Genomic DNA, 7,199 nt, shown 5'->3' with positions numbered 1-7,199 from the left:
CTATAATGATTTTTGTAAAGGTACGTACCACACATTAATGTAAAACTCAGGCTGCTACTAACAATTATTTAGCAAATCGATCAATCTGTCAATTATTTTGTTGATTAATCGATTAATAAACGGATAGCAAAGGATCCTTAAAGAAGATTTCTTGCAAAACTAAACTAGGTGAAACTAAAACTTCCACTTAAGGAGTTCTGGATATAGCATATTGACTGACGAAAAAGATTTTGATCTTAAATGCAAATATTTCTGTATTTTTATTTACAATTGTAGTATAATTACTGCTCTAAGTGGGATCCTCTGTTAGCTAAAGACATGTTTTAGAGTGTCTTTACTCCAATTAGTGATTAATCGATTACTAATTGATTACAGCACTCCCCACTGAATGTTGAATAACACGTGAAAAAAAAAGCTCTGAATGCTGTAAAAGCTGAAAATCACATCTCAGTATTATGTTTACATTTGATCACCATGTTTACATTTTATCACTGCTGCACTTTAAGAAATCGAAATGTATGGAGAGATTTACTCAACGAAATTTCGTTTTGCATACAAAATGACAATCAAGTTTGTCTAAGTCTAAATTAGTTAACGATTATTTCAATAATCGATCAATCACGATTAATCCGATTACCGTATTTTCCGGACTATAGAGTGCACCTAGAGTTGCCAAAAAAAAAGGGACCCCTCATGTGCGTGCCAGCTGTACGACTGAGTATTAGGGCCACACATGAAGAGAAAAAAATATTTTTGCCATGACGAGATTAAACTCGACATGTTGAGTTTAATCTCGACGTGTCGACTAAACTCGCCATTTCGAGAATAAAGTTGAAATGACTGACATGTTCTCAAATTCAGAACTGCGAGCCTGGGTAAGCATAGGGAAAGACGTTACGTTATTATTGGTAGGCCACCGCTTCCTGTGATGATTATACAGTTGCAGCACGTCAAAGACTACCTTCACTCTTAAAACGCAGACTGCAGCTGTGGAGCGCGGTTGCTCTTTTCTCCAAACTTTGGAATGTCGAGATTAAAGTCGCCACGATATATCAACTTTATTCTCAAAATGGCGAGTTTAAAGTCGACACGTCGAGATTAAACTCAACATGACATTTCAACTTTATTCTCGAAATGTTGAGTTTAATGTCGACATGTCGACTTTAAAGTCGACATGTCCGTTTAATCTCGTCATGGCAAAAATATTTTTTCTCTTCATGTGTGGCCCTAATACTCCGTTGTACCCCAGCTGACCCGATTAACTTTTCCCCTCCTGGTGTGATGATTTTTTTTCAGCCCCTCTTTGTGTATGAAATGATTTTTTCAACTATTTGACTCAAATCTGCGTTGAATTAGATTCATATTTTTGAGTGACATGAACAAATTATTATGCAGAAATTCAATTTAATGCAAAATAACAAACTTTGCTGAATAAAATAAGTATCATAACAGTAACATAGCCTGTCCTGCTTAGTTTGAAAGTGTCAAAATGAATATAAAACAATAAATAAATAGTGCACATTTTTGGTGCAACAGCAAACTTGTGCAAACTTGTAAACATATTTGTGACTACAGTTGTAAAACAAAACAAAAAAAAAATTTGCTCAACGCCACATTATGTGGCAATAGCCTACTTTTTCCAGTGAGGAGTTGTCCGCCCCCAAAAGCAGTCTCGGCATTTAAATTACTCCGTTTGTCCCCCATACTGCTCTGTTGTCTCCCGCTATCTTTTCCGTGATCAACACTTGGCTCGACCAGTGGGTTTAGGGTATTCTGGATCGTTATATATATGTAGCCAGCTCAATGGTCACAACGCAGGACAGGGCCCGGGGACAAGTTTACCGAAAATTTTGTATCTAAGGCGCCCTTTCCTTTCATTTTCCCTTAGCTTTTTACTGAATATTTTGTTACTCTCACAGTAAAACAGGACAAAGTGCGTTCCTTTTCCAATAAATACTGGTACTTCTATTTCTAAATATGGAACGATTCAGCTTTTCAAGGGACAGTTGGCAACCCTAAGTGCACCTCGCTATAAGCCAAGCCCACTACATTTTTTTGAAAAACCAGGAAAGGTACATAATAAGCTGCTGCTATCTACTGAACTGTCTCCCACATAACCTGTAGGGGGAGCTCTACATATAGCCCCATGAGTATGGACGAAGAACAATGTTAGCTCCCGTTAGCTTGTTGGCACGCAGCAGTAAAAGCTTCAACTCAAAGATGGGGCTTCGTCAGCTCTTTATTTCAGCTCCAGAGTTTAGCCCAGTCTCTTCATTGCTTTGGCAGCTTTATGAGACAAATAAATGTCAAAATGTACGAGTTCAGGACATTTGTTCTCTGTGGTGCCTGATGCTAGCATGTTCTGTGCTAAATGAAAGTTAGCCAAAAAAAAAAAGCTGCACCTTCTTATAAGCCAAATAGTTCAAAGCTTGGGAAAAAGTAGTGGCTTATAGTCCAGAAAGAACAGTAATTGTTTCAGTAATTTTGTTCTTTTGAGACTTTGATAAGTTATCATTTGGGGTAATTTTAGTAGGCTGGCATCCTGTTCGAAATTTCAAGTTTTCTACTTAAAGTAGCAACAGAAACAGGCTTTCTTCTTCTAGCTTTTTTGGGGTTTTTTTTGCTGATCAGAGCAATAACTGTATAACGGTGTAAAAGCTAACTGCACCAATAGAAGATGGTAAAATCACGATCCCTGGAATGGCCCAGCAGTGGAAATGCACCCTACATGTCCAGCAGAAATCACGTCTGGGCATAGCTAGGTAAAAAGCTACTGCAAGTCCCAGTAAGGTCATGATTTAAATAGGTTGGTTAGCTTTTTTTCCCCCCTAATAAATGAAATCCTTATTCGAAAAGTTCCTTTTGCATGTATTTAGGTTATATTAGTCTCATTATTAAGCAATTTAAAAGCGTTTAAGAAAAAAGAGAAGCCATCATTATGTTGGCTAACACTTTTTCATAGCATTGTAGATGCTTTACACCGAGTGGAAACTCTCTCCAGTGCCAATAAACTATGCCATCTGCCCTCTCCTACTCCACATATGTGATGGCTGCTATAAATGTCTCCTGTAAACAAACAGTTCCACAATCACTAGAGCTACTTGAGCAGTTTTTATCTGTTGCCTAATTCAATCGACTTCTCAGCTCCTGCTGTAAATCAATAATGTCTCATGAATTTCAGGAGAACATCTATCTGCTGTCTGTGCAGTAGAGGTTCTGATGTCAGCAGCCTGTTCGACGCTATAGGAGAGGGAGAGAAAATGGAGATTATAGTCCTGCCTGCGTTTCTCAATCTAGGTCACAGAGCATCAGGGGGCAACAAGCCTAGCTCATTTAGCCCGTGAGTCACATTAGGCTGGGACTGCTGCTGGGGATCTATGCCTCTGACACACCCACCACCAATTACCAATCCCTGTCAGGTTTCCTCTTTTCCCAGTTGATGTGTTGCATGAGCTGCAAGACACCGTCAAACATGATAAGGCTGTTTTTTGTTTTTTTTCATTTCATCTCTTTGCCCTGTATAATAATTCAATTTGTGCAGAAAATGATCTTAATTTAACCCACTAAGATTTAAGTATGCCACGATTAATTATTAGGTCCAGTCATCACTACGAGTGAAGACTGGTGCATAGGTCTTTGACTTTATTCTTAGGTTTTCACAAGGATGCAAACTAGAGCTGAACAGTATTTCCAACTGCAATCTGTGCAATACTTCAGTCACAAAGGACTGCAGTATGTGATGAGCTTCAATATAAATCGCAGTGGTCATGAATCCCAACATTTAATGTAAATTTGGTCAGTTGGATGGACCCTGCCTGTATTTATTTATTTATTTATTTATTTGCTACACCTAACATAGATTTTAGTGACCAAGTTGGAGAAACAATCAGAGAGTTGGGGATATTTTAATGATGGAAAAGAAGGAGAATAGTCAGGCAAATGTTGAACATTGCCATCTTAAAGGTATAGAGGGTGATCTTTTATTTCCGATTTGATCATCTAAATAAGTGGTCCTCCTAATTGTCATTCATTCTGATGATCATCTGTCCGAACAGTCAGTTAACTGAGTTTGCTATAAAGTCCACTATATAGTCCCGCTGTATGTGGACACAGTAAGCTTGTATGAGCTATAAGAACAGCACATTTTACACGGGGCGTGTATGCTCTTGCACACATTTTTTTTAAAGTGGAGAGGGTGGGTCTTTAAAAAAATCCTCCACAATACCTTTATTATTTTGTGCTTTCCTCCTAGGGGGGGCTGCACAATATATTTAATGACCCACAAAGTATACCTTACTGTGATGCATTTTTCTGTTTTCTTTTTATGTGGCTAATATACTAAAACCTACAGAAAATGTGTCGAAGTTGTAAATATGGATTAGAAAGAAAAAAAAAGAATAATGTGTGTTGATTTTCTGGTCATCAAAATATTCTCTAGCTAGATCACAGTTTCTCTATTCCCTTAATATTGAGCAGCCATAGAGGTTTTAAGGGCAAGATTAAAACGGATACAAAGCTTTGTCTCCTATTTAATAAAAGTTTCCTTTCTTATGTTGTTTTCCCCAAGACTTTTTAGAAAATATTCACTGGACTGACAGACAAACCACAGTTTTTTTGAAGGTATGGATCCTATTACATCTGGGTTAAAGCCAACGTGGTATCTAAAAATATCTGTTGAAAAATCTAACTTTGCACTGCTAGTGGGATGATTGAGGCTGCTCTGCTACTGCAACACCTGGACAACTTGATATAACAGATAATAATGATAGTTCTGCTCTCTTGTTGAAAATCCTGAAAGGGGGTAGGGGTGTAAATCACACCCATCATGGCGATTCGATTCAGTATCGATTTCCTGACCCAACGATTTGATTATTTTCGATACTCAAGAATACACCACGATACGATTCGATTAATTGGTTCATATATTTTTTTTTATACCTTACAGGCTAGACAATGTTTCAAATTTGAAATAAATCAATGAAAGCTTTAATATCGTTATGCATTTTTTTGAGAAACTACAGAAAATAACAGAAGTAGAGAAGTTGCCCTCCATCTATTCCTATTAAAACCTCATGCACTGAAAAATAATAATACCCCTGCGTTATAGATTCTGCAAGGCCTTGCATCAAAAAATACTGCACAAAATCAATGCAATGAGTGCAATGCAGGGCTCGGTGTTAACCATCGCCCGATCGCCCAGGGCAAGTGGTTTTTATTGTCGGGAGAGTACAAATTTCATTGTATTTGCCCGCCGGGCAAGTGCAGTGATAAAAAAAAATACATTTTTATCACTCAAAATTACGGTACTTTTAAATCACCGACATTCGCTTAAAAAAGGACTCACATGCGTTGCCGGCGCCATTTTTGTTGTTTTGTACATATTCTCGCGTGATTTGAAAAAGCTGCGAGATTTTCCGCCAAATGGCATGATTTTTGTCCGGGAATCAGACAAACCCACCACCCTAGATTTAAAATTATCGGTCAGGTATTAGGAAACTTGGCATAATTGTATGCCATGCGCACAGTGTAAATATGACTATCTTAAGGCAGTCTTTTGTACAGTGATTCAGGTCATACATTAAAAAATGTTCGTAAATTTTTTTTCTCTTAGAAATTGGAGAGGTGCATTTAAATGACCTGTTATGTTATTATTGTTATTATATATTGTCAGGGAAAACTAACCCATGATCAGTTAAAAGTCAGGGAAATCTGAAATTATGTAAGACTGTGGAAACCCTGTATAAAATAACTATGTATAATGACTTTTATGAGCAAATCAAACTGTAACTTTTAAACAGAGCGTGCACAAGGAGAAATGGGCTTGTGCATGCTCTCGCACGTGTTTAATCGATGTTCCCTTTCGGGAGCGGCTACAGGGTTGTGCATGCGCATTTTTTGTTTTTAAGTGGAGAGGGCGGGTCTTTTCAACAATTTGCGAAAATCCTCCACTACACCTTTAATACGCCGCGCTTTGATTGGTGAGAGGAATAACAGAGGCATCTTTGTATTTTTTTGCAAAACATTCTGGTACAAAATGGGCAGCACAGGCATGTAGAGCTACAGTGAGTCACCCTCGATGTTTGAAAGGGTTTACTGTTGACAGAAATGGCGGCGACATGACGTCACAACGTCATGTAGTGGAAGAGAGATGAGTGTGGCTTATGTCACAACCCTGACAATATTGACCACAATAGATTAGCAAAACCAAAATCTTGTGTTTTGGAGTGGATGCTCTGGTGGGCTTTTCTGTTATGAACAGAAAACACCAAGCCGCTTTCATTCTACACATTTTCCAGCAGGTTAGAACTAAAGCCAAACATCCACACACACATTTCAGCTTTTCTAAAATCCTCTGTACCTCAGTGTCTGAAGTGGATCCTTCAGTGAGGGAAAAAATCAGAGTATTGTCTAACTGTCTTTAAAATCCTTGGAAAACATTCAGGGTGTTAATTAGGTATGATTTACAAGATTTTAGTTGCATGTGTTTAATTCAATCAGTGGATACTTCAGTGATGGTTCAAGAGGAAAAAAACAAACAAAAAAAACTCATAAGTTGTTTCAGAGAAGCAGCCCTCTGATTTTTTGCTTTTCAGTCCTGACTCTGTCTAATGTGAAAAAAAAAGTTTTGTAACAGTTCCTGCCAAATTAAAACCTCTCTTTTTAAATTAAACCATGAATTAGGCCAGGCATATGGACAAACACTGTTATAAATGAAGCTTTGAATAATTTAGATGAGACTTGTGCTCGACTTCACAAAGAACCTTAGAGTCTGCTGGAGAGCTGCATCCTGAATCATCTCCCTTTCATGTTCACAGGAAACCTCAGGTGGGCTTTTGAACTGGTTTCCTTTTAACTTACCCCATCCGATGGTCAGTATATTACACCTCTTTGATTCCTTGTTTGACTTCCGCTTGTAAAAGTGGCAATACCTAAAAGGAATAATACAGTGTTGATGGTATTGCATAGAGCAATAAGTGGTTCATAGGTCAGTCTGTTGTTCACTAAATTATTTAATAGCGGAAGAAGTGAGCCTGAAATGTGGAGCAATAAGTGCACTGCCATTTAATCCAGGTTTCCATGGGTTACTTTTTCCTGATGGACCGGCCAATCCCGCAAACACTGTTTCTTTAGGGACTGCAAATTTAAACTGCTCATAGATTGATTCTCTCATTTTACTTCGACAGGTCAGGCATTGATAA

The sequence above is a fragment of the Cyprinodon tularosa genome, unplaced genomic scaffold (genome assembly GCF_016077235.1).
Source record: "Cyprinodon tularosa strain WSP-4 unplaced genomic scaffold, ASM1607723v1 ctg248, whole genome shotgun sequence".
Lineage (NCBI taxonomy): Eukaryota > Metazoa > Chordata > Actinopteri > Cyprinodontiformes > Cyprinodontidae > Cyprinodon > Cyprinodon tularosa.
This window is presented reverse-complemented; position numbering follows the sequence as displayed.